General features: G+C 47.6%; 1 long non-coding RNA gene across 1 annotated transcript; it reads right to left on the reverse strand.

Annotated features, from left to right (window-relative positions):
- Positions 1-1,848: 1,848 nt before the first annotated feature.
- LOC148005776 (uncharacterized) lies at positions 1,849-4,734 on the reverse strand. The gene is made up of 2 exons (XR_015620204.1): positions 3,696-4,734; positions 1,849-3,632 (listed from the first exon to the last, which is right to left on the reverse strand). It is a non-coding gene; the product is annotated as an uncharacterized LOC148005776 (long non-coding RNA).
- Positions 4,735-12,715: the final 7,981 nt, after the last annotated feature.

Below are 12,715 nucleotides of genomic sequence, written 5' to 3' on the forward strand. Positions count from 1 at the left end.
CTGGCTACACAGAGAGTTTGAGGTTAGGTTGGGCTACATGAGACCCTGTCTCGGGAAGACATCAGTCAGAAGGTAGACTGCGGATCTTACTTTTGTCCCGGTCAATTGTGAAAACACAAGTGATTGATTAAAAGCGTCACTGCATTTCTCCAGCTCTTCTCTCCGACACTGTATCCTGAGGGCATCTATCCCTCTGGAGTGATGCAAACAGCTCCTCAGAAACAGGTCTGCTCTGCCTGGATCCACGGGCTGGTACTTAGTTTGTATGTGTGAGATGGAGACGGTGAAACCGAGTTTGAGGGCAGGAGCAGGTAGGGCTTAGCCTGGTTTGGGGCATGTGAGGAATGAGATGTTACCTCTGATGTCGTCCCCTGCCACCTTTTTTTTATGTGTATGTAGCGTGTGTATATGTGCTTACATATCTGAAGCACATGTGTGTTGAGGTGAGAGTTTTAATTAAGATGTCTTCCTTGATCCTTCTCTGCAGTCCTCCACGTCTGCCAGGTTTTCCATGGGTGCTGGGAACCCATCCTCCGATCCTTACTCGTTGAAGGCAAGCACCTTATCCACTGAGCCATCCCACCCCTTTACATTCTCATAAAACCCCTGTGTAAAGTGCACAGCACGGTGCATGTCAGCAGGTGTTTATCCAGAAGCAAATACAAAATAATGCATTTCTCTCTGTGGAATAGGCAGCCCCTCCTCAGGTCAGTGTGTGGTGGCTTCTGCACAGCTCAGCTCTCACGCTGAAATTAGGCTGCTCTTCAGGAGGTGGGACTGAGGGTGGGGCAGTTTCTGCCAGACTCAGCTTTCTTGCTGAGGCAGGCTGGATCTGGCCTTTCCCCTTGTCCTGCTGGGGAGACTTGTGGGTCAGGGGAAGGACCGCTGTTCTGCTTCCCCCTGCCTTCTGTACTGCAGGGTTAGGTGGGCCTGGTGTGGCAGTGAGCCCCTCCCCAAACAGAGGAAAACAGCCTGGGTGGGCCAGACATGCAGTCGATGTCCCAGACTGCACCCGGAGTGTGGGAGGCTGCACCTGTGTGTGTGCGCCTCAGAGGCATGGCAGCCAATTGGCTCGGCTCGAGAACTCTTCACTGATTTCTTCCGCCAGGCGCAGTAAACTTCAGGGTGTGGGACGATCATGAAAACAATATTCTTTTAGTATTGGAGATGTTATATTTGAGGCGGCTTTCCCTTCCGTGATGGGTGAAGGGTGTAAAAAGGCTGCATGGGTGTGAGAAGGTGCCTCCAGCTGTCTGGCCTGTGTGTTCCCCTGTCTCCAGGGTGTGGATGCAGTGCTGGTGTGCAAAGTGCCTGAGGCAGATGGGTTTGGTTCCCAGGGTTCCGTTCTGCTTTACTGTTGGGGCTCTCAGGAGAGCATCCGTCCTACTCTGCCTCGCAGGAGACCTGGGTGTTTGATGGTAGATGTTATTGTATGTTTTATGTGGTTGACTTCTATATCCTGGAGAGCCTGAGACCCAAGTGTCCGACCTGTGGATATGTGTTCCTCTCACAGGATTTGTTTATACTGGCAGGTGGCTGTCGCTGTTCCTTAGGTCTAATAGAACCTGTCAGGATCACCATTCTCTGGAGAGCCCTGACCTGGAAAGAAACAAGTTAGGGTTAGGAGTGTTAGCAAGTACGCCATGGGAAAGAAAATCACATGAAAGCAAGAAGCAGTGTATCACAGATCCAGAGAAGAGTGAGACAGGGCTTATGTTAGGCAGGTTCTCTAGGGGAACAGAACTGATAAGTGAATAAGTGTGGATGGATGGATGGATGGATGGATGGATGGATGGATGGATGGATGGATAGATGATAGAGAAGGGGGATTTATTAGAATTACATAGATTATAGGTGATAGGTAGATGATGGGCAGATAGATGATAGATAAATTAATGATGGATAGATGATAGATAGATAGGCAGAAAGACAGACAGACAGACAGACAGAGAAGGGGGATATATTAGAATGGCTTACATAGATAAGTAATAGACGATGGACAGATGATAGATAAATAAATGATGGGTAGATAGATGACGGATAATAGATGGATAGAGAGAGAAGGGATTTATGATATGTGGATGGATAATGAAATAGATAGATAGATAAATAGATAGATAGATAGATAGATAGATAGATAGATAGATAGATAGATACATACGGAAAGGGGATCTATAAGAATGGCTTACAGGCTGTGGTCCAGCTAGTCCAACAATGGCTGTGCACAACTGGAAGGTCCAAGAACACAGCAGCTGCTCAGTCCACGAGGGTGGATGTCTCCACTGGGTTTCATTATGCACTGGGATCTTTAGGAAGTGGGCTCTAGTGCACGTGAAGGGGTTGGCCTGCCAGCGAGAGTGAGAGCCGGCAGGCAGAGCAAGCAGACTCATGTCTTCCGTGTCCTTAGACCATCAGCCAACAGCATGGCCCAGGGTAAGAATGGATCTTTCCACAAAAGATCTGGATTAAAAGTGGGTCTTCCACCTTCAAATTATCAAATTAAGCAAAACCCTCTCACAGGTATGCCCAGGTACTTGTTACTTCCTGATGTCATCAAGTGACAACTAAGAATAGCCACTGCTGTGCCCATTTTGCAAATCCCAAAAGGCTACCAAGGAGCTGATTCAATGGAATCGCATTAGGGTCTTTATTCAAGCTCGAGCCCGGGCTGTACCATTGTCACTGATACAGCAGGGTGGGAGTGTGAACCCCCGGCCCAGTTTCAAGCAAGCATTTATAGCGCCAAGCAAACAAGCAAGGGGGTATCCAGCCTGGCACACATCTGGATGGGAGGCTATTTATGGAATTTGTTGCCCTTTAGAATGATTGGCTGGTGCTGGGAGCCATACCATAAACTCTGATAGGTAAATATCTCTAGGTACAACTCTTAACTTCTGCTTTCCTCCTGATTGGCAGTGGTTAGGGAGTGACCTGAGACTAGTGCTAGGTGCAGGCTTGGTGGGTCAGCCTTAGGTCAGGTTCTCCTAAGACAGAATCTGAAGCCAAGATGGTGTGGATCTGGTCTCTCAGCCACCATAGGCCCCAAGAGACCAGCAGGAAGAGTGAGCTGTCTGGGATATGAACAGTCAACCAAGAAAAGAATGGTGGTGTTGGGGCACAGGTGACCAAAGCCTTTGCTCAGGGTGCTATCTTAGCACTATCCCTGCAGGGTTTGAACAGGTATGTTCAGAGTTGAGCCTCTCCTGCAAAGCCACATTGAGACAGGTGGTCCACAGTGAGACAGGTAGTCCTCAGTGAGACAGGTGGTCCTCAGTGAGACAGGTGGTCCTCAGTGAGACAGGTGGTCCTCAGTGAGACAGGTGGTCCTCAAGGCAGATCCTCTGTCTACACTGGGTGTGGGGATCAGTGGAGTGAGGCTTGTAGGAGAGTGGCCACCAGGAGATGGGTGTATAATTCACACTGAGGAACTAGAGATGGGGAGGAGAGCTGGAAGTGATGCTGAGGACGTCCTCACCTATCTCTGCTGTGAGCAAGTGAGCCCTATGGCCACTGGAGGCTGACAGTGCACATAAGTCATCGCCTAACTTGGATAATGGTTCTCAAGAAATGATGAGATCCATTATGGATCTATTGCCCATCTGGATGATGGCCTAGGTATGTCTTCTGGTGATCTCTCTCTCTCTCTCTCTCTCTCTCTCTCTCTCTCTCTCTCTCTCTCTCTCTCTCTCACACACACTCTCTCTCTCTCTCTCTCTCTCTCTCTCTCTCTCTCTCTCTCTCTCTCTCTGTCTCTGTCTCTGTCTCTCACATGGTCCTTCAGTTTCCTGTACTTTATGCTCTGAGGTTCCACATAGTGTTTGCTGAATTGTAAGGACGTTGGTGCTTCTCTGAAGGGTGGATTCATTTGCATCAGGCCGGTTTCACTTATTTGGGAATTTTTCAAGCCTTCCTTCCATATTCGTGAGGTAGTTTAGCTGGGTATAGGACCGTCCTTGGTGTGTCTGGTTGTTTATTCCGGGACTGAGGCCCGCATAACTTCACAATCAGTTTTGCAGAACTTTCTGCTCTGAGGAAGTGGCGCATTCTCCGGTTTCCACTCTGCAGCCCTCCCTTCTGTGCTCTTACCGCCAGCAGCTCCAGCATACTTGTCCTTGCTGAGGGTCTATTTAAGGAACCACAGACGTTCTCTATTAGGCTCCTCAGGATTTCCTCCGTGCTTTGTTCTGGGTGTCCCTGAGTTTTCCTACTGTAGCCAAGAAGTTAGCAGGCAAAGTTAGCAATCACCCCCTTCCTCATCGTCCCTTGTAGGTCAAAGGGCAGGGTGTGCTCACCTTTACTTGCCTTTCAGCTCTGGGTCTCGAATGGAAGGGTGCTGTGTCCTACTGCTGCATTCTCTGAGACATGAGCTGTGCACTCCAGCTCACTGATAGCAGGAATCAGACTTTGCAGTGGTTGGACCGAAGCTCAGCTCTTGGAGGTCACTGCTGAGAACCTGCTGCTGGCTTTGAAGAAGCAAGCCGCCATGTTGTAGTGTGGCTAGATCCCAAGATGGCCTTTAGGAGCCAAGTTCAGATTGAGTGACTAGGATCAGAGACGCATCAGTGGTTTTCGTCGGTCCATAGGAACACAGATATTGTATGTACAGTAAGATTGGAGTACCAGGGACCCTCTGCCTATTACTCCTACGGGTCAGTCTAGAAGATTCCATTGTTTTAGACTGATTTAAAAATTCCCATGAAATAAAATGTCCTCACATGACAAATATTGCTCAGGAAAGATTTGTTTTACTTACAAGATTTTACTGTGTTTTATTTTATATATAATTATATATAATATTTTGTGTATTGTTTATGGACTGAGGAGTTTGCTTGGCTGAAGTGTTCTGTCCTAGCAGCTTCCCTCTCCCCTCCTGTTAGAACAGCTCTTCACACATTCCCCTGCACTGAGGGAATCGTCTGCCACTTAGAGAGTGGCTGCATTTGTGCTTAGCAGTTCTAGGGCGGGGCTGAGGGTCTGTGTGCCTAAGTCTTAGGGGACGCCATTACTTCTGGGGTGTAAGTTTCCAGCACCTATTTTCTTCTTGCATTTCTTTTTTATTCATTCTTCCCAGTTTCCTCATCTCTTCCCCTTTTCCTCACAACCAGCAATCCCCCCTCTCCTCCCCCTCCACTCTCTTTCATCTCATGATGTCCCCCAGTCTGGCCATGAATCCTCTCTGTAGTCCAGGCTGCCTCAGTCTCCCAGGTGCTGGATTTACAGGTATGTGCCACTGTGTGGTGAATGGGCTGCATGTCCAACGGCACGACCTTAACAAGTGAGAGTAAGAAGAAGGAAGCAGGGCTTCGGTGAGATCCTACATGAAGAGAAAGAGAGGCAGAAGGAGGCTCCAGCCAGCCCCCACCTCCACAGGCGTGCCTTCCTGAGTGACACACTAGGTGGTGGTGTCAGCTCGGAAATAGGGCAGTGCTTCTGCGGTAGACAAGACGATGGTTTCGAAACTCATGTAAATCTGAGATCCTTGGGATGGGTGGATACCTGGGAGGCACCCAGAGGTCACCCCGTGCCAAGTGTGGTTGTTGGGGGAAATGGGACTGTCGAGGAAAGGGTGTGTTTGCAGACAAAGCAACCAGAGCTGAATTCTCACGTTGGTGCTTCACACTCTGTTTTATAACTGTCTTCTGAATTTGGCTCGGCTGAAGTGCTCGCAAGTGTCAGTGGATCTCTTTTTAAGATTGATCCTTCACAGACTGGCTGTGCCATATCAGACTATAAAGTTCCATGTCACAGCTGCAGTATTTACTCGGTAAGCATGACTGGGAATACTGGCCTGTTTCCTAGTGGGCTGGGGAGACGGCTCAGTGGTTAAGAGCAGTAACTGCTTTTCCGGAGGACCTGAATTTGACTCCCAGAACCCACATGGCAGCTCACTCCAGTTCCAAGAGCTCCAACTCTTTCTTCTAGACCCCTCAGCTACCAGGCATGAATGCAGCACACACAGATACACATCACAGACATACATGCAGGTAAAACATTCATACACATTGCATAAAATTAAAAGAACAAGCTATATCCTCAATATCTTTATCAGTGGCTCTAGAGACTTGCTCTCTACGTAGGTTACACTGTCTGATCTTGTCAGGTTGGCTGAGGGGGGCACTGTGGCTTCCCATGTGCAGCTTTTATTCAGGATGGTGATAATTACCTCAACGAAAGCACTGCTCTAAGCACGTCCTACTAGTGAGCTCGTTGGATTCTCAAAATACCTGCCAAGGTGCTAGCCCACACAAACCCTGGCTGGCCCTGTTTTAGATAGAAACACTGGAGAGGGCAGAGATGGTCTTAGTTCATAACGCACCCTGGACTTACTCCAGAGTTCAGTGATTGCTGCTCTCTTGCTTCTCAGAGGGGAGGAGAGGTGACTCACAGGTCCCCATGGGTCTCACAGCTCCCACATCCTGATGTAGGGCCATCCGTTCAACTCTTAGCCCACTTACACAATGGCTACTGACAGCTTGAATGAATGAGTCTGTCCCCTTGGAGAGCACAGGAGATTTGTGGCTGATTTACATTTGCGTAGAGAGTTGCAAGTCAAGAAGAAGCCAGGGACCGTGCCCCACAGTGGAGCCACTTAGGGGCCAGACTGCCACTCCTTTGTGATCTGTGACTTCACCCTCCACCCTCACAGGGCAGGGGCTGGGGAGGTATTTCCTCAGTCTTGCCTCGTTAGATCCCTGCTGCCCTGCTGGAGAGGCCAGAGCCCACATCAGCTGGGATTGCTCCATCTAGCCCTTCACCACCTTCCAGTACTCAGTCCCTGCGGAACGGAGGCTTCTGCCCCAACTGCTGAATCATGAAATGTCTGAATCATCTTGAACTTTTTATAAGGCAGGGGTCAGTGAGAGAGATTGCTCATGGGAGCCTTAAGAGAGATTTTAGCACCCGAGAAGAGTTTTACCAGATGTGTGTGCCCGTTGGTACAGCTCTGGTGTAGTCAATCAAGAAGGACTGCAGATCACCACTGGATTCTCACAGACAACTGAACTGAGGAAGCAAGTGACTGTTGTGGGCCCTACAGGGACAACAGGAGTCAAATGCTTGCCTCTCCGGCCTTGCAGAAATCGCTCATCTGTGTCTCCAGCACACGTGGCCTGCCTTAGTCTATCTCCTGCCTCTGAGCAGGAGTCCTCACATGACACATCCTGGTGGTGCTGACATGGGTCTCCCTGGAGCTTCCATTCTTGCTCTAGATCTCCTCAGAGGCCACCCAGTGTGTTTGCTCTTAGCCCCTGGAAGGTCCTTAAGAGAGCAGATGTCCTGGAGTGTCCTCTAACCCCAGGATAGCCCGCCAGCCTTGTGCCTCCACCATTCTGCTGGGGTGTGGTTTTTTCATGGGTTTGCAGGAAGGAGAGAAGCAAGTACCAGCATTAAATCTACATTTTAATTGGCGGTTTGGGCTCCCTTCTGATCCACAGCTGACTAGGCCAGGCTGACCTCAGATACCTCAGAAGTGATGCAAGTGATGTTGCGAGGCTGTGGAGTGGACAGGGAACAAGAAGGAAAGGCCTGCTGGTCATGGTGGAACCTACCTGGAATCCCAGCACTCAGGAGGTGGAGATGGGAGGATGAAAGGAGCCTGGGCTATATAAGAACCTGTACCCACAAAGGTGGAAAGATCCAGGAAGTCAATAATAATAATAATAATAATAATAATAATAATAATAATAATAATAATAAAGATTGAAGCATCATGAAAAAGCTGGGCAGTATGTTATTTGACATATGGACACAAATCCAGGAAGAAGTATGAAAGCACTGAGGGCGGGTTCTCAGTCTGGAGTGGGAGCATTCACAGGGGGCGGGTGTGTGTGGTGTGTGTGTGTGCAGGGAGCATAGAGCAAGCAATGGGACTCTTGCTCTGGCTTGTTCCCAGAGATAGCTAGGGACGGTGTGCCAGAGAAGAGAATTCCTGTTGCTCTTCACCAGTGTCCTGTGATGTCTACTACGGGCAGAACACAAAAGCACAGATCTTCAGAGCTGGCCAAGCCTCAACTGTACTACTCCACAGGGATTTTAATTTTTCAGTTTTTCTCACCCATAATTACTTTAGTTCTCTGGGAAAAAAACTAGAATCCAAGAGTTTCAAGAAGTCTGGGGTCATTTCAGTCCAGGGGCAAGGAGTGGTCGGACTGGGGGCTGCCGTTTCTCGGAAGCCTCCTGAGTTCTTTGCCTTCACACTTGGATTCCTGCTGATGAAAACTCTTTCAGCCAGGTGTGGCGGTGCATACCTGTAATCAAAGCATTTGGGAGGCTGGGGCGGGAGGATTGCCATGATGCCAAGAGTTTGAGGCCAGCCTTGTCTGTAGAGTAAGTTCAATACATAAGAATAACAAATAACATAAGCAAATGTACACATAGACAAAACAAAGAAAACAATTTTTTTCTTTTTTCTTTTTTTTTTCAGAGCTGGGGACCGAACTCAGGGCGTTGCGCTTGCTAGGCAGAAAACAATTTTTTAAAGAACACCTCTAAGTGGGGTCAGATTCCAAACCCTATCGCTAGAGAGACAACCAAGAACCAAGGTTGGACTTGGGTCAGCAGGAGGTAAAGTCAGGAGTTGCTGTGGCTGGGACTGGTGCTACGTTCCGTTTGGCTGCTTGGACTCTGGGCAAACCACCTTCCTGATGAACCACTCACCCCCAAGTATAGAAAGAGTAGGGTCCGGGGCAGGAGGGAGCATGAGCTTTATGTGAGTTAGGGGAAAATGCTGCTCCTCCCAACCCCAGGCCAGTTTGGTGGTGTTCAGGGAGCATGCACTGCGGGCGGGGTGCAGAGTCTTCACAGGCAGACTTCAAAGTCTTAGACCTAGGGAGAGCTGGGCACAGAACAGTGTCGGGAGCAGCCAGGAGACTGCCTTGCTGAGCTAAGAGGCACAGGCATCCCACCCTCCACAGAGGTGAAGTTTTTGACTCCTCTTCTCCATAACTAAGATCTCTGTGGAGAATAAGTACCTGAGAGGCATAGGCATTTGGTGGGGTCATTTCTACCAAGTCTTTTCACTGTGAAGTTGGGACGCCACTCCTGCCCCTCAAAGGAACCGGAAGGGGTTGGTTCACGCTTCCTGCCAAAAGACACGTGGCTCCTCTGAAATCCTCTGGGCTGGAATTCAGAGGAGCTGAGCGCTTGTCCCAATGTAAGTGGGGTTCATTTCACTGCCCCTGGAGCCAGAAACTGCAGGGAAATAAAACTGGGTCAGAATCTGGATGGTTCTGGGAACTTGTCCATAGAACAAATTGATTTATGGGGACCCAGCTGTGAGGAACGGCATACAACAGGGCCCAGCGGAGATACACTCCAGATGTGGCCTCATTAAAGGCAGGCCTAGAACAATGGGGCCCAAAGGCGTCCTCCGGCTATTGGGTCATGAAGACAGGGTGGGCAGGGGTCTATGGTGTCAGCCGCTTTCTTCAAGCCGGAAAGCCAGTGAGAACTCACTCTGTCCGACTCCACCAGCTACAGATGGAGAACCAGAGGCCCAGAGAGGGAAGTATCCGGCCAGTGTCACGCAGCACCAGAACTCTCATTCCCTGATGCCGGCCCAGTGTCTGTCCCAGTTCCATTGTGTCTTTGATTAAAAGTAGAGCAGGCTTGACTCTGATGGCACCATCGGTTCTTATCCTGTCGCTGTGTTAACAATACTCTGACAAAAACAACTTAAGGGAGAAAGGGTTCATTTTAGTGCACAGTCCGTTGTGGGAGGGGTCAAGGGGGAAGAGACTGAAGCAGTATGCACAGCCAAGAAACGGAGAGGGGCGTGCAGCCAGTCTTTGGCGACTTTGTGGGGTCTTTCTTCCACCCTGTTCCATCCCTTTGTTTCCACACTTTCAACCCCCAACACTAGATAGAGGGGAAAGGGGGTGACGCTGCCATTAGACTAGTTCTGTTGATCAGGGGTGTTGAGTTTCTTGGGCAATTGATTTTTGCCATCAGGATATCTAGTTTATTCTTTCTTTGTGCATGACTGCATAAACCTTGACCACCACCAACCAACGGCAAATAACCAACAACCCCCCCCAATCTTTCGGGGCCCTCTGAAAAGTCCCCAGGATTCCAAATGTCACACAATCACAGAAGCTACCTGCTGCTGGAAAAATCACGCCCCTGCTAGAGCAGGAGGCAAATCATAGTCAGCTGCTGTGGACCATCTGAAGCAGCTGGGTATTGAAAATGAAAACACATTCTTCGAATGTTTCTGTCTCTTTCAAAGAAACCAACCAAAATGCCAAAGTTGTCACTACAGGGGTGAATGTTTATCAGTCCTCTGTCTTCCTTTGTTTTATACAATACAGATGGCCCTGCCCAGGGAGTGGCTCCACCCGCATGTAAGATGGGTGCCTACATCAGTGAACTTAAGATCATCCCCCACAGACAAGGCTTAGCTCCTGGGTGATATAAATTGAGTCATGTTGGTAATAAACACTAACCATTGCAGATGGGGGTGGGGATGAGGGAAGGCTAGTTCTGTTGTAAAGAGCCATCCTGCTGTTGACCTGGAGCCTTGCTGTCCCTAGAGCTAAGTGAAGTAACCCCATCTCCACCATGCCACATGAGCTCCTAGGCCCTCAGTGACCCCATTCCCCTGGAACTGTCCTCCCGGGTTCTCGTTCAGGGTTTCTGGTTGCTCTTCCAAGGACAAAGGGGGCAGCTCTGATACTGGGGTCAGAACACTTGCGGTGAATCTCTGATAGAAATAGATTTTGGCTTGGGAGCTTGGGAACTAAAACCACACCTGATGGAGTCTCATACAAGGCTGGCTCCTGAGGTGTGTACAGCTGTCTTTAACACTTTATTTTCTCCGTATTATTACGAAAAATAAGCCAATTCTAACAGAACGTAATTTCATTAAGCTGCATAATCTTTGAATTTAGTTAATTTTAGTGTGTGATGTTTTTATTTCCAAGTTTTTAAACAATAAAATAAAAAATAATAAGAGTAAAAAATGTAAGCTCGTTGCTGAAAAATATGACACTACAAAAACATATTATCAAGAAACCACTCATTCTGTGACCAGAGACAGCACCACTGAAATATTTCCCTCTAGCCTTCTGTTTATTTTTATTTTCTGCTTAATTGTTGAAGGAGCCATTGAGCTAAAGCCATTCCATTTAGTGTGTGTGTGTGTCTGTGTGTGTGTGTGTGTGTGCACGTGTGTATACATGGATGAGAGAGAGACAGAGAGAGACACACACAGACAGACAAAGACACAAAGGAAAAAGAGACAGAGGGAATAAATGTCTTAACTTAAAAAGTACCCTTATTCTCTTCTCATGCCTCACTGGTCTTTTTCTTGCCTTCAAGTATTGCCTTTCTAATTTTATGTCATATTCATAGATAGATAGATAAATAGATAGATAGATAATAGATGATTGATAAAATAGATTATAGATAGACAATAGGTAGATAGATTACAGATAGATTATAGATAGATAATACAATAATACATAAATGATAGATTAAATAGATAATAGATTATGGATAGATAGATGATAGATAATAGATTATGGATAGAGGAGATAGATAGATAGATAGATAGATAGATAGATAGATAGATAGATGGATGGATGGATAGATTGTGTACATAATCTAGATTCTATGTGAGAGAAACATTTGTCTTTCTGACTGATTGATTTTGTTTGACCTGATACTCTTCAACTCACTCATTTTCCTGCAGATGAAAATGCCATTCTTCTTCACAGCTGAGTAAAATGCCATCCTGAATATGTCCACAGTTTCTTTAGACATGTATCTGTTGCAGGCAATCTAGACTGGTTCCATACTTTGACTGCAGTCAGTGGTGCTGCGGTAGTCATGGATGTGCAAGCATCTGTGATGAGGACCGGAGACTTTCAGGTATGTGTGCCCAAGTGTGCTGAGGCCAAATCAGAGTGGATTCTACCAGTCTTTTCTTGACCACAGCTCCTTTCATTTGGCTGCCCGTCTGGGTGATCCCAGCACTCCAGACGCAGAGGTAGGTAGATTTCTGTGAATTCAAGGCCAGCCTGGTCTACATAGTGAGTTCTAGGAGTGAGGACTATGTAGAAAGACCCAGTCTCAAAACAAACAAACAAACAAACAAACAAAAAACAAACCCAAATCAAGCAAAACAAAGAAAACCCTCCTGCCCAGTAAACAGTCCATCCCTCGGGATGCAGAATTAGGATCCTGGGTTTATGTGCATCAAGTCATCCTGCCCCTTCCTGGGAGAAACCCTCAACTTTGCTTTGATCTTATCCGTCTCTTGCTTGCTTGCTTGCTTGGTTTTTACTTTTTTTGCTTTTGTTGTTGTTCTTTGTTTTTGGTTTTTGTTCTTGAGATAGGGTCTCAAGTAACCCCAGCTGGCCACAAATTCCTGATCCTCTAGCCTCTACCTCCTGAGGGTCGTGATTACAGGGGGTGTCACTACACTCGGCTGTCAACCTTTGCTCTACATGCTAGAGGCTCTCACAGTTAGAATGATGAACACCGTTTACTGTGTGTACTCATGTGAGACACCAGGATGACTGGTTTTCATACATGAGTTTGTTGAATTTTCATGACAAACCTCACAACAGAAGTGTTTTACATTATAGATGTCTGCTTTCATCATTTAATTTGAGACACACACACACACACACACACACACACACACAGAGAGAGAGAGAGAGAGAGAGAGAGAGAGAGAGAGAGAGAGAGAGGCAAGAACACAGAGAGAAAAATG

Source organism: Rattus norvegicus, chromosome 5, assembly GCF_021556685.1.
Source record: "Rattus norvegicus strain SHRSP/BbbUtx chromosome 5, alternate assembly SHRSP_T2T, whole genome shotgun sequence".
In the NCBI taxonomy this organism is placed as follows: Eukaryota; Metazoa; Chordata; class Mammalia; order Rodentia; family Muridae; genus Rattus; species Rattus norvegicus.